Below are 14777 nucleotides of genomic sequence, written 5' to 3' on the forward strand. Positions count from 1 at the left end.
CTTAGAATGGGTGGCTTCTTCTTTCTTATATTGGCCACACTTCCAGTGGTATTACCAATCCTGCTTCTGGCACATGCTGTGCCTCTCTTGGGTTCCAGCTAAGTCTCCAGTTTGTACTACGAAGATTACTGTGGTCTTGTGAATAAATGCTGCTCTCAGCCTGAAATTTGGGAATATTGTTAATTCTGGCTATGCATTTCAATTGTCAGTAGTGCCTCCTGGGGAAGTTGGTAGCTTGTGCTGATTAAATCTAATTGGATGGCAAGCATGATTAAAAAAAAAGTATGAAAAAATGTTCAACATCTCTGGCCATGAGAGAAATACAAATTAAAACAACCCCAAGATTCCCTCTCACTCCAGAAAGAATGCAATCATTAAGAAATCAAATACTAACAAATGCTGCTGAGGCTGTGGGGAAAAAGAGCACACTTTCATTGTTGGTGGGAATGTAAACTAGTACAGTCATTATGGAAATCAGAGTGAAGATTTCTCAAAGAACTGAAATTAGAAATTACACACAATGTAGCTATCCCCCTGCTAAGTATCTTCCCCAAGAGGTTAAGACATCACACTACAGTGATATGCACATATTAGTGCTCATGGTAACACAATTTGTAAGAGCTAAATGCTGGAAGCAACCTGTGCACCCTTCAACAGATGATTGGATACAGAAAATATGATGCATAGATTTTCAGACCAGTTCCCATGTGCTTTTATCTCATTCTAGGAGTAATCTTAGCGATGGGGATGGGATTTCCTTTACAACTCTCCTTCCTGGCCTTTGGGCTGAGAGTCAGCTGGACTGAACAGGAGTGAAAACTGTATTCCCAGTTAGATCTGTCTTTCTTGAATTCCTACTGTGTGCTAGGTAAATCTGAATATAGGAGAATGTGATCCAGACTGCAGTCGTGTGGCTTCCAGTGTTCAGGAGTATGGAGGGTCAGAGAGATGCACCAGAAAAGGAGGGGCGGTTAGTCCAGGAGAATGAAGGCCAAATGAAGAGTTCCCAAAAGACGAAAGTGACCTGGTCAAAGGTGAGAGCCCAAGTAAAATGCAGTTTCACAAATGACCAGTGGAGGGGCAACTATTCTAGGTAATATAGACACGAAGACAATAATTATATTAACACTAGGTGTTACAATTAGCATTTATGGCTAAAAACCAGGCACTGTTAGCTGCTTTACGTGTTTTAACTTACTGAATTTTCACAGCCTCCTTAGGAAGAAAGTACCGTCATAACCCCTATTTTAGAGGCAAAAAAGTGAGAAACAGCCCTAAAGAATTTCGTCAAAGGTAAGCAAGCACTAAGTGTTGGAAACTGGAGTAAGGCTGAGTGAATCTGGGGGTGGATCTACACTTATAGACATAATAAGACGTAGAAATCGAAAGCAATATGTTTCACATAACTCATTGCAATGGAAAAGGAATAAAGCAAAGTCAGCCTGGAGAGGTTAGAGCAGACTCTGAGAACGTGGTGGTTTCGTGTAGTTATTGAAGAGTGAGCCGATCATCAATAGGAGGAAGTCAAAGGCATTCTAGGAAGAAGAAAACACATATGCAAGTATGAGGGCATTCCAGGAGCCCCATGTGCAAGTTACTTCAGGCTCTTCTGTTGTCTGGAGGGCAGGCAGAGGTGTTTTTAGGCTTGTGTGCCTGGTTTATTTCACACAAAGCATTTCTATATTACTTTGATTGGCCTGGATCATTAAAAGGAAAAATGTCTCATATTTGGATTCAACATTTTTGACATCGCACAGAAAAAGTAAAGTCATCGACTAAGTATAATTATTAGCATTTCTTTCAAAATCCTAAATGGTTGAACAGCATCTTGAGAAATTTATGGATATCAAATATCATGTGCCCCAGTAATGATAATGAGAAGAAAAACAAGATCAAATTAATAGGTCTTAGAGGAATATAATATAAAATATTGATGAAGGAAAAAGAACTTTGTAAAAGTATGTTGACAAAACCTTTTGATATGATTTAAAAATATAGAGATCAGGATGTGGCCGAGTGGGAGCACACTAGAATGCATGAGGGCTCTAGGTTCCACCCTTAGCATTGGAAAAAAAAAACATGTATAATAATAAGGAGGATTGCACGTAATAGTGACTAAGAAGCAGTTTTTCAGTAAAACCAGGAATCAGACTACAACTCTCTTTAGCACTGTTATCATTACTATTGCTCCAGTGGAAACATTTTTTTTTTTGGTGCTGGGGATCAAACCCAGGCCTTCATGTTCTAACACTGAACCAGAACCCTAGGCCCTCCAATATAATTAAACAGAAAAGCAAAAGAGCAGATTTTGAAGTGAAAAGCAACGCACAAGTTTTCATTCTGTGAGTGTATCCCGTGAGAGCCACTGAAAATTTGTCAGCGTCATCACTGGTTACTTACACTCATTGAGCACTTGAAAATCACCATGGAAATTATGCTGCATATTTGATTAACTTCATTTATCCTACAACTTCATAGACAAGGGAACTGAAGCTTAAAGATTTAGATGCGGATTCAGAGGGCACACAGTGTGTCACTTCAGAACTTACCTCAAACTCATGGCTGCAGGCCTGACGGGGCTCCGCTGGGAGAATCAGAGTTCCGAGTGCTGGCGGGCAGGACAGGTGCTCGCAGTTCAACTCTTCTCTGTGTCTCTGTTTTCTCGGGGCGTGAAACTGGAAGCATCATTTTTTTTGCATTAGCAACCATGATGCCATGCAGCAAATCAATAAACTAAGACAAAACGATAACAGCAAAGAGCCTCAGGATAATTTAACCAGGTATGTTATGTGAAATAAACAAACTCATTGAGGTATGTAAAGGTTGATTTAAATGGAAACATGTATCTTGTACTTTTATATTATGATGCCAACTCTTTCCAAATTATTTGCTATAATTCAATCTAAGAGTAGTGGTTCCATGTGAGAAAAGTTTCTATAGTTTATCTGGAAAAAATATAATATTCAAGAAAATGATTAAATGGAAAGTACTAATGTGGTGCTTGTCTTTCCAGCTCCTGTAGGCAGCCTCGATCTCCTCTCTGTCCCACCAGTTTATGTGGGGGTATCTCTACTCTAAGAAAGTATGATGTACATCTATATTCATTGATCTGGAAAAACACCCAACAGGTATTTAATAAAAATAAAACAAAAATTATGAACTTATTCATATAAAATCATGTCTGTCTATAGTTATTTGTACACATATGGAGATTTCTTCAAAGATGTGCACCAACATCTTGGTGAATGTCTTTGATTAGCAACACTGTGATGAATGGTTTAGTGATGCTTTCGTGGGTGATTCTTTGGGATACTTTTGGTATTACTTGATTTTATTAAAAATATAATAATTTCATAAAGAGAAAAATAAATAGAAATACATCCTTCAGTAAATAATGTTAGCTCCAAATATATGATATCAAAGGTGGTCTCTGCTGTAGGAAAAAGAATGTCTGACAAGGTGGTCGAGGCAACACTCTACAGAGTGTTTTGTCATTGTAACTGGCACTTTGCTAAGCCCATTAAACACCCTGCTGATTGTTCCCATGGTTCCTAGCTAGAATATCAAGTATTTGTTATTAAAACAATGCCAGGACAAAAGATTCCATTCTTTCTAGATCCTTGGAATATATTATTTGCTTGCAGAACTATACTACTCATCTCACCCTTTCACGGGGACAAGCTTATATTTTTAAGACAAAATAGCCTGCTTTTAAGCTCTTTGGCTCTATGGGATTGAATTCAAAACCATAAATGATAGGATAATGAATTTTGCAGCTGTTAGTTAAGTACACTTGGAAGACGCCAGTGTGTTCAAAAGATGGGAAACAAAGGAAGAAAAATGATTTCTCTACATGTAAAATAAAAAGTGTTAAGGTAGTGTGAAGCTGCAGAAAATTTTAGAAAAGTTATTCAAGCTTTAGGGTAGCTTCCTCCCTGAGTAGTGTGTTAGTTGGAGAAGTTGTTCTGTTATGTTAACCTATCATCATAACTAATATTTTAATTGTTTTGCTATTCAATGAATGATAGGTCAATAGCAGTGTTACTGTTTTGAGCATTACTTTCTGATTAATTTTAAAGGTGGAGTTTTCTTCCTTATGTAATTCAAGGAGATATTTTTTGGTATTTACTAATATGATTCAAATTAATTTGGAGGCATAATATTTAGGAAAGTCTGTTTCTGACTAGCCTTTATATATTAGACGTATTTTACATTAGTTTGGAGAATATATAATCTAGAAAATAATTTAAAATCATTAAACATATTGCATAAAAACAGGAGGAACTGAAAAATACTACTGAAGTTGCCTTTTAATAAGTTAAGCAATAGAAAATCTAATAACTAGACAATATATACATCTCAAGAACCATTTTCCCCATCTGTTTTGCTTGGTATCATTTATTAGCTGATATTTATCTTAACAATTCACATATATCTTTAGCCCAAATAACATTATATTTATGTAGTTTTCTCAATGAAAATTCTTACCATTTTCAGGACAATTTCACACTTATAATCATTTTGGAGCCTTAAAAAAAAACAATTTTGAAGGCTTGGAAAATACTATTAGTTTCAAGTTATGATGGGTGTAGCATTGTCATTGTTAATAATTCTAAGCTTTGTAGTTTAAAAATAAAGGAACAAAATTCAGCTATAATCTTACCACATTACAATTATTCCCATATAGTTTAATGTTTCTGAAGCTCTTCACCTATATCTGCATGTTACATGGAGCACATGTAGGGGACACAAAGTCTACTCACCTATTCGACAAGTATTTGCTTGTGCCAACAATTTTTCTAAGTACCAGCAATGTAGATGAGAAAAAGAGGTGATGTTTCTACCTTCACACAGCTTGTACTATGCAAATATTTCTTGTTTTAGGTACTGATAAATAATAGTCAAAGGAACAGAGGGCAAAGATCTCTTATCAAGTGTGACCATAAAGTACTTCTCTGATGGGTAAGTACTTCAGGAGAAACCTGAGTAAAGTTAGAATGTAAACTCTGTGATATGGGAGGAGGAGAACAGAATTTCAAGCATAGGGAACAACATTTGCAAAAGCCCTGAGACAGATGTCTTCAAGAAAAAAGAGAGCACACACATGTGGTTGGAGAGGTCCAGAAGCTAAGACAACACTGCTATGGGAAATCATTTATACATGCCTTTCTCCTGGACATGGTTATCTGGGCTAATACAAGGTCTCTGTGCTCTTCTGGCTGACTTATAAGAGTTAAGAGAAGCAGATTGCACGAGGGAGCTGTAAAGATTATGTCTTGATATCACAGATGAGCAAAGAGAATCACATCTGATGCTATCCCAGAGGCCAAATGAACCTGGTTGGACCCAGCATATCTCAGTAGATGAGGGAAGAAATTCTCAGTGACTACTTGGAGGAAGCCTTGATCCAGGGAGAGGAAGTTTAAACTCCTGAGCCCACGGATTGTCCCACGAGAAAAACCAGACAAATGAGGAGAAGATAATTAAAATTCAATGAGTTTTTTATAATACAATATCTGAGTCTCAGAAGAGACTGTTGAACCAAAGAGAACCAATCTCCCTTGAAAGCATTTGAAAGATTTTAAAAAATCTACTGAGACGACATGGAAACTTGAGACAGAATGACATCATCTTTGCATTTTTAAAGTGCACTTTTTGTACATCTGAGTTATAGTGTGCAAACTTTGTCTCTTGCTGTATTAGTGTACCTGGCACGCTGCACATTAAAAGACTTATCATAAGGCATGCAGGCTGCTGTGAGTCTAAACTGATTAATTTGTAGCTTTTAAACTACAAACTATCCTCCAGAGAGGCGTTCCAAATTTCTACAACTCTTCTTTATTTTTATGTCTCTGAGATTTTCCACTCTCACCATAATGTGGTCAAATTCTGCTTCGGATTCCTCCCAGGGCACTCCTAATGTGTCCCTGTAAATCCTTCACTTTCCAAAATTTAGCAGCGTCTACCTTGCTTGCCTTATTCCCCGGTGCCTGACACAGCTGACCAGCCTTGGATCTGGAGGTGGCTGCCTACATATCTTGAGCCTGTCTCAACTACTACTAATATATCATCCAGGGACCTGTCTTTCCCTCTTAAAGCACTGTCTAACTCTTTTTAAAGTCCACGTTTGAAGACATGAGCTCATATTCCAGCTTCAGTCTGGGACATCCACTTTTAAGTGTTGCATGGCTACCTCCCACCTCCTCTATTCTGCTTTTCTAGCAATGATAAATCATTAGCTTTAAACAAGCCTGGTCCTCTGGGAGAGTGTTCTAAATTCATTATGGCTTTTGCTGCTTTCACTTTTGCCCCCCAGAAATGCCCTTACAAAAGTTTAGTGTGTATAATGGATCATACTTCATTGGTTCAGTTCTAGGGTATGACTTGATTTGGGAGCAGCAAAACAATCTGCTTTGTATTATTCACAGTAAATAGCATTAGCTGCCATAAAAACTCATACAGATTTATTTTTCATTCCAGTCTGAAACAAGTTGAGTGGCTTTCTTCAAAGAAGTCACTGAGGAGTCCTATCTAACTCCTTCCATTGATGTGCCTACATCATCTTGGAATCCTCTGGTCTTAGCCATACAGACAAAACAACGTGTGTGCAAGAGACATTTTTTAGATCGGGCATAAAAAGAGTGTGCATCAGTTCTATCCACATGTGGATAGACCTGCCTTCCTTCCCAAAAGGAGATTTAACTTTTTAAAGAAATTTAATGTCTGAGGAGGGGCCAGGACATACAGAATAACACACGCACATGGGTGAGCACTAACGGTGTTGGCCACTGTTTATCTTTCTGGACACCAAAGATCAGGTGACTTTTAACTCTGCACTCAAAGAAAACACCAACCGCATCCTCAGGGAAGATAACTGAAATCCCAGCCAGTTACTATGTCCAGTTCGAACAGCACCTTAGGCTCTGAAATCCTTTGCATTAATCCCAAACATTCTTCCCCTTGACCTTTGAATCTACATACTAAAATAACAAGTCATCCCTTCTCCCTACTTGATATACAAATAAAGATAAGGGACAGGATAAATTCAGGGAAGCTCTGATGGAGAAAAAGGAAAGGGTATCCCTCAGAAGTCCCTGATTCATAGCCAGGCAGGAATCGTGTGCAGTGAGCATGTAAGAGCCTGCCACTTGGGGAAGAGGGAAAAGTTCTCTGTTGAGTTCTAATTATGTTCACTAGGAAGGAATTTCTTATCTAATACTTTCTGTGCCTCATGACTATTTTCTACGTCTTCTGAGAGAAAAATTTTTTTAGCACATGTTTTCACTACATAATCTTTTTTTTTTCTTTCTAATCTTAGAGAGTTTTCTTTATCCATCATTCTTTGTGGCCATATCTGGGGTGACTGTTGGTGGCTATATGTCATTGTTACTTTTCTCATTGCTGAGAAAAAAAAATACCTGACATTTAAAGTAAAAGGAGAGAAGATCTATTTCAGGTCTGAGTTTGTAGCGGTTTCAGTCCGTAGTCAGCTGGCTCCAGGTCAGGGAAGCATGGCAGAGGGGCATCGCAGAGGAGAAACAGTCCATGGTATGGCAAGCAGAATGCAGAAAGCAGCAGCACCTGTTTCCCTTTCCCTTTTATCTCATCCAGGCTATAAGCCTTTTGGCTGGTGACACCCACAACCCAGGTTGGGCTTCCCATTATCCACACCCATAATTATGCTAAACCAATCAGCGGACCGATCTTGTACCACACACCCTTAACCCATATACATATACATTTAGCTGACATTTACGCACCTTTAGATTCAGCCACCTTCCCACCTATGAGCACATGAGCTTTTGGGAGGAAATCTAGAGAGAATTTATAACACTGTAAAACCTTGAAAACCTGCTTCTTAGTTGTGAAAGTTTAAGGCCCACAGAAACTTAAATTGCAGCCAAATTTTCCTTCTCTTGCTTTTCTGTTTCTTCTCCTCCTTTTCATCCTACTGTTTCTCCTTTCCTCATCTCTTTTTCCTACTTCCCGGTTCCCCCTTTTCTTTCATCTAAACATATAGGAAGTATTGTTTCCCACACCACTGTCATCTAGAAGAAACGTGAGCCATTCCCACCAATGGTATATGGGGAATACTGAGTTGAGCATAGTGTGTTCTCTGATCACAGTAAGATTTAGTTTAAGTCCAGTAAGAAGAGGACAAAATTCAGAATGTATGAGGTTGGAAATTATACATGATGGATTAAAGAAATAAAGGTAATTTTAAAATATGTTGAAGAGTGATAATATAAGAGAATCAGCATAGAGCTCTAAATCATATATGCAACTTTGATATATGTACAGATGAGTAAACAACATGGGAAGGAGGAATATTCAGCAAACAGTTCTGAGATAATTGGTAAGGGAAAAACAAATAAATCAGTGACTATAACATAACAAAAAATGTAAGTTCAGGTTGTTTAAATACTTAATGTGATATAAATCTCTTGAAAGTTTTAGAATGAAGTGTAAAAAAAGCATTATTTTAGCCCATAAAATAAGAAAGGATTTCCTTTACAAAGATATAAAGTGTGTTAATCATAAAGAAAATTTTTGGTTTAGTAAAATTAAAATCCTTCATTAAACAATATTATCAGAGAAGAGACAAGTAAGCCACTGACCTGGAGATACAACTTTTAACACATATTGACCATAAGTAATTGTTATCTGTTAGAAAGCAACAAGAAATAATCACTTGAAAATCAGGCCAAAGACAAATACATAGATATTTAATCAAAGACATACGAGACATGAATGGTCAAGAAACACATAAAATTTTTATAATGTTGTAATTAATCAGAGAAATAAGGACTAAGGCCATAATTATAGATCATCTTTAATGAACTTTTGGTTTTCGCTTTCCCTAAGACAGAAAAGAACTTTTGCAAAATAAGAATGCATATGTTTCTTATACATTATATATAGGTATTGCTTCATGAAAATAATGAAATAAGATTAAATATACTCATTAACATGTTTGTTGAATGTCTGATATATGCCATGAAAAGTTCTAACAATGTACATTTTCTAACATACATCATTTATTCTTGGAAACATGATAATATGAGGCTTCTCCAAAATATATTATAAGTCATATTTTAAATTCACTTTATCAGTTGACATTTATTGTATTACCAATTGTTTCACAATAGTTGTATCAACTTATGATTTTACCAGTAGCTCATGATGCTAATACTGAATATTGCTAGTATTAAACTACTTACCAGATGTAGAGAAATAATACTAATTTAGAAAGGAAGGTACACATGAGCAGTGAGTGCAATTTCAAGCTTTAAGTTTTAAAGAACCACAACCTGTCATGTAAAGGTACAAGATCCCAATAATGAATGTAACTGTACTGTATACCTAAAATGTACCAATGAACTCAATAAAAAATAAAATAAAATAGATTACAAAATAAAATCTCATTTGCATTTAAAGGAAACACAAATTTCTATTTATGCAAATATAAGAAATGCAAATTAGCACTGTATTTTGTTAATTCACTTGGTAAATGTTAAATGACGAAACCAGGCACTCACGGGAGTGTAAAGAAGTGAACGACAACAGGTGCTACTGTTAGGACCTAAAATGGGTACAATTGTTTAGGAGGACAATTGTTTTGTAAGGCTTAATGGGCGAAGTTTTGACTCAGAAATTTCACTGAGATGACCTGTAAAAACGCGTGTTAGTAAGCTTTGTATTGCTCCCCCAATTACCTAAAATAAACAGTTTAAAGAGCAGTGGTCTGTTCTGGATTGTAGTTTATCCTGTCAGTTTATAGTCAGCTTTCAGCTGCAGTGAGATAAAGAATCATGGTAGAAGGGCAGATGTGAAGAAAGCCACTCACCTCAGGGCGGTTAGGGAGGACAGAGAGAGAAAGAAAGAGCCAAAGAGGAAGGAGCCGGGAGCGGGATATTGCCCCCACAGTCCTACCCGCTGTAACTTCCCTTCAGCTAAGTTTCTATCACCTCCCAGTGATGCCGTCAATGAGGATATCTTGATAGATGAATTCCACTGATGAAGTTAAAGCCTTATCACCCAGTCACCTCTGAAAGCTCCACCTCTGTGCATGGGAGACTTTGGGGACATTTTAGATGTAAACTGTAACATCTGAAAACTGTCTTTGAAGAGTACTTGTCATAAGAACAAATTGTATTAGATTTTTTTCTTTGGAACAATTTTACTTTTAAATTTTCTTATATTATATGAACATATATTAGCTATGTGATAGCTTTTATAGAAGAACATAATGTGGTTTGAATGGAAAATGTTGTAGTATTGTAGTATTGTAGTATTGTAGTATTGTAGTATAGTAGATTGTAGTATTATTTGAGTCCGAGTGAAGTTAAAGTATTTTCCCTAATATTTCTTTGTTTCCCTTTTATAATGTTGTGATTAGTAGGCTCATATTTTGTTTTTATTTGAGGTTTTTCCTTGCAGAATTTAGAGGTCCTAATGCCTTTGGCTTCTCACTATGATTTCATTTTAAATTTTGCCTTCTGCCTTGATGTTTATATATAGAATAGTAATAAGTGTTTAAGTTTGTGTCTTCCAGACTTACAAAGCAATTTCACACACTTATCTCAAATAGCCAGTAACAGCCACTCTAAACCGTCCCATCTCAACTGTCATTCTTTCTTTTCACACTGAGTCGTGAACTTCCTACGCTGAAACTTTTTTGAATTTCTCCCTCTTAAATTCTTCTGCCTTTCTGGCCATAGCACCGACAGTTACTTGCAACTACTTACATCCCTATCTCCACAGAACCCTTCACAATGGAGAGAATCCTATTTTCTGGATCCCATCCTGGCCACCTCCTTATTGACCTTTAATCCACTGGTCATCTCTTTTGGTTCATGTGCTACCCTTTTTTGGTTTCTGTTTTCTCCATCTAGAAGTGAGTTAAATTTTCACCTGTCTAAAATTAAAACAAAACAAACCAGCCCCACATTGTGAATCCTAAAGCTCCCTGAGGCTTTTTAAAAACAGAGTTAGTCATCCCGTTAATGAATGTAACTGGACTGTATACCTAAAATGTACAAATAAACTCAACAAGGAAAACAAACAAACAAAAACAAAAACAAAGTACACACAATCTGGGATCAAGTTGAACTCTAAACACTAATCGCTCCATTGTGTAAATGAGTAAGTGACTATCTTTCAGGAGTTTGCTCTTTCTTTGTGTGCTTTCCACTCTGTGTGTGATTCACACAACCCTTCCAATGGAATTTCATTGAGGTAGGGGCCACTACCAAATTCCTAGGAATTTTGTTGAGAAAAATGAGTAAAGGAGGAAATGGCTAATCATTTGCATGAAAATCCATAATCCTGTTGAAATCTTCAGACTATGGGTGTCAGTTGTACAACAAATGCCATGGGCTCTCATTTTGTTTTTTCATCATTAGAATTACGAAAAGAACAGCATATGATTGTCACCTCCTCGGCAATTAGGCTTCCATTCTTTTTACTTCGCTAAAATGACAACAGAGAGATGTATGTATTCTCTTTCTTGGTGTGTCTGAGACTTTTGACACTTGCTTTCTCTTTTCTTTCTGAAACCTGTTCACCTCTATCTGAATGATCTTCCTCCCACCCCTGGCTTCTGTTTCCCTGAGATCAGGCAGCTGAATTCTTTTCCTGAGTCTCTCTCTGCATTGTTCTCTCTGTTCTTTCCCTGGTCTACTTTCTTCTTCATCTACAACCTTTTTTCTCATATATTTTTAAAGAATTTAAGGAATGGATTGATGATTGATTTAATTTACCAAACATCTTCAAAAAATCAAGGAAAGAACTTGAGTACTGTTTTCAAGAGCTTTGGTCTGCTAAGAATCAGAAGAAACCTACACTCAACCTGGCTTTTCTAATTCCAAATCTTTCAGAAATTTGCTTGGGATCATTCCCATCTCCTTGCAGAAAGGTGTTGCACCAGGAATATATGAATTGAATGAATCTTGTTCATCCCCCTCCTGTACCTCCTTTTTTAATGTGATAATTTTTTAAAAATCACTTGATAACTTATGGAGGTGCTGAGTTTCCTCCGACTCTGCTTCTCATCAAGCACTGAGGAAGTGATGAGGTCAGTTCTGATCAAGAGGACATTGCAGACAGGGTCTCAGGAAGATTTTGTTGGAGGTCTCTGAATACCTTTGATGTTATCCGTACACCAGATAAACCTAGACCTATTTGAAATACAAAATGTAGGGTTTGTAATATATGTGTATATGTGTGTGCATTTAAATTAAATATTTAAAATTTTTATGACTTTAAGCCTCTAATTTTTAAATACATTTCTAAGAAAGCAAAAACAGGGAAATAAAGGATTTTGTAGACATATATACAACAAAAATACCTGAAAAGGTTTCTAGCAAAAATGTAGCAGTTTATTTCCTAAGTACTACACATGCTTAATAATTTCTTTTACTGCTTCTAGCTTTCCAAATTTTTAAGTTAACTGTCAAGAATTATTTTTATATTGCCCTTGATGTATAATGCTCTATCTATCTTCAAATAAGTTATTTCTGCTGTTTATGAATTCTGTGGAAAGATTTATCTTAAATTTCTGCTTGGCACCTTTTCAGAGACTCAATTTCTTTGGTAAAATTGCAATTTAGGATTTGTACCATTTCTGCGAGTACTACAAAGTTTTACTTGTTTCTCTCTTAATCCCATTGGTCAGCTTTTACAATAGTTCCAATATCTTTTAGGTTATATTTGAACTTGCTGAGTTTCTTTACTTCCTCTTTAATCACTGCATACAATTTGCTAGCTTTCCCCTCCATTAGTCCTTGGCTGTGCTTTGGGGGAGTTGGGAGTCTTTGGCTGTGACTTGTTGCCTTGCTTTATCATGTTCCCAACTTTTGTTGTTGTTGTTCTGAGGATTGAAGTCAAACAGAATGAAGAAAATTTGTTGTTGATATGAGGGTCTCTTTAGTTAGGCTCTGTTTTCCAGTGATGCATTCTTGGCTTTTTGTTTACTACTTCAACCTATTCAATTTAATTAGGTTGGACCAAGGAGCAAAATGGCAACACATTAAGAAGAAAGACCGCGGTAGTTACAGAGCTTCCACACAGCTGCCTCCTCTGCAGTAGAGTCAGTCTCATTTAAAGCAGCCAAGCAGCCACCCCCCACCCCAGTAAGGCTGACAATTAATTGCATGTCCAAAGCCTTGAAGGCTGTTGTTTTTTCTGAATATGTATCCCTGTTGCAAGTTGTTCTCTGGGTGTGAAACCATTCGGGCTCCATGGATCTGATTGACTTAATGGGGTGGTAAATATGGACGTCTCCGAGACTTCCTTCCATTGGCTTTCCTTGCCTAATACACAGCCAAAAATACACTGGCTGAGTGCCATTTACTGTCTGCCCACAGATATCTATCTTCCTCAGTTCTGCCTGAAAATCCCAGTGCTGTTCCCAAGATCAGCATTGCCAGTACAGAGCAGGGAGTGGGTGGGACCATGTGTTGTCGGAGGCCTGTGTAGCTTTTGGAAATAGTAGGGCAATGCCCTGTGGTTCTGGCTCAGCATAGTCCCTGTAGACCTGGGCTCCTTTCACTCTTCTCTCACAGGATAGCCCCGCTAGACATTGCTCTGTATATTTGTTGCAGAACTGGTTTTTCCTGCTCTCCGCAGTTCCCAGCTAGAAGGTCCTGGGAACCTCCTACGAGTGCCTACTGGCAATCATGGGTAAGGTAGTGAATGCTTACACAAATCAATATTGTTCCTATTCCCCAGTAATGAACCCACTGAGAAAGTAATTAGGAAAATAATAGCACTCTCACTATCATCAAGATAATTTAAAAATTTAGGAATTAAACTAACCAATGAAGAAAAAGATCTTTGCAATAAAAGCTATAATACGGGAAGGAGAACCACGCCTGCTCCTGACCCAGCAGCCATCGCTCAAGCACCGGAAAGCTAGGCTGGCCCTATCCACCGCAGGAAGGAGACCCACACCTGCTCCCAACCCAGCAGCCATTGATCAAGCGCTGGGAAGGTAGCAGCGTGGGTGCCCCTGAACCCCCATAATCCCCCCTGTCCCCCCTGGACTCTCAGACCTCCTGACTGTGCAAGTCTTTGGACCCACTCTGCAAAGACAGAGGTGATCATCAAGGGTATTTGTCTGAGTTCCCAACTTTGAACATTTTTAAAGAAAGGGCGTGGGAAACCTGTAATAGAACGTTGCGGAGTTCAACCATTCAGAAGGATGGGGAACTCAATCAGGGCCTTGCAGCCCGAGGTCAGTCAGTGTCATGGGGTTCAGCAATCAGCTAACTGAGATCAGGGGTCTTGCATCCTCGCTCTGTCTGAGCCATTAAATGGTAAATATACTATGTTGAAAAGTTTGTTCACTGCAGACATGTTCTAGACTGCTTCTTGATTTCAATTTAATTCAAATGATTTAAGGGTGATAGACTAGTGACTGCCACAGGTGGTCAGTGTCCAAGTTGTGCTTCATCTTAATGTGTTGCTGATTGTATCAGTTGGGGTAAAGCTATGCCATTGATTTGATGAGCTGTTTTCTCTGTTGTTATGAAGATGAGAATGTCTGTGGGTCGTTAGAGATACAGAAGCTAGGGTGCAACTATATCAGGAAGATTTGGGTGATAATCCAGAGATTAAACCAAGGACAGTCTGACAACAAAAATTAAAATGAAAAAACACTTAAGCAAGACACAAGGACAGACTTCCAGTTCACCAATGGCAAACAGTAGGGCAAATGAGGATGAAAAGGCCAATAGTGAACCACCAGGACATCCTGAACTCAAAGCACAGGAAGT

At 37.8% G+C, this 14777-nt stretch overlaps 1 long non-coding RNA gene across 1 annotated transcript in view; it reads right to left on the reverse strand.

Moving 5' to 3' along the window:
- Window positions 1-1472: 1472 nt before the first annotated feature.
- LOC104865415 overlaps window positions 1473-14777 on the reverse strand; it is a 135250-nt gene continuing 121945 nt past the window's right edge. Inside the window, exons 3-4 of the long non-coding RNA XR_781143.2 lie at window positions 2550-2675; window positions 1473-1535 (exon numbers count right to left, since the gene is read on the reverse strand). This is a non-coding gene — a long non-coding RNA (uncharacterized LOC104865415). The remainder of the gene's footprint in view (window positions 1536-2549; window positions 2676-14777) is intronic.

The sequence above is a fragment of the Fukomys damarensis genome, unplaced genomic scaffold (genome assembly GCF_012274545.1).
Source record: "Fukomys damarensis isolate Sample0158 unplaced genomic scaffold, DMR_v1.0_HiC HiC_scaffold_14, whole genome shotgun sequence".
In the NCBI taxonomy this organism is placed as follows: Eukaryota; Metazoa; Chordata; class Mammalia; order Rodentia; family Bathyergidae; genus Fukomys; species Fukomys damarensis.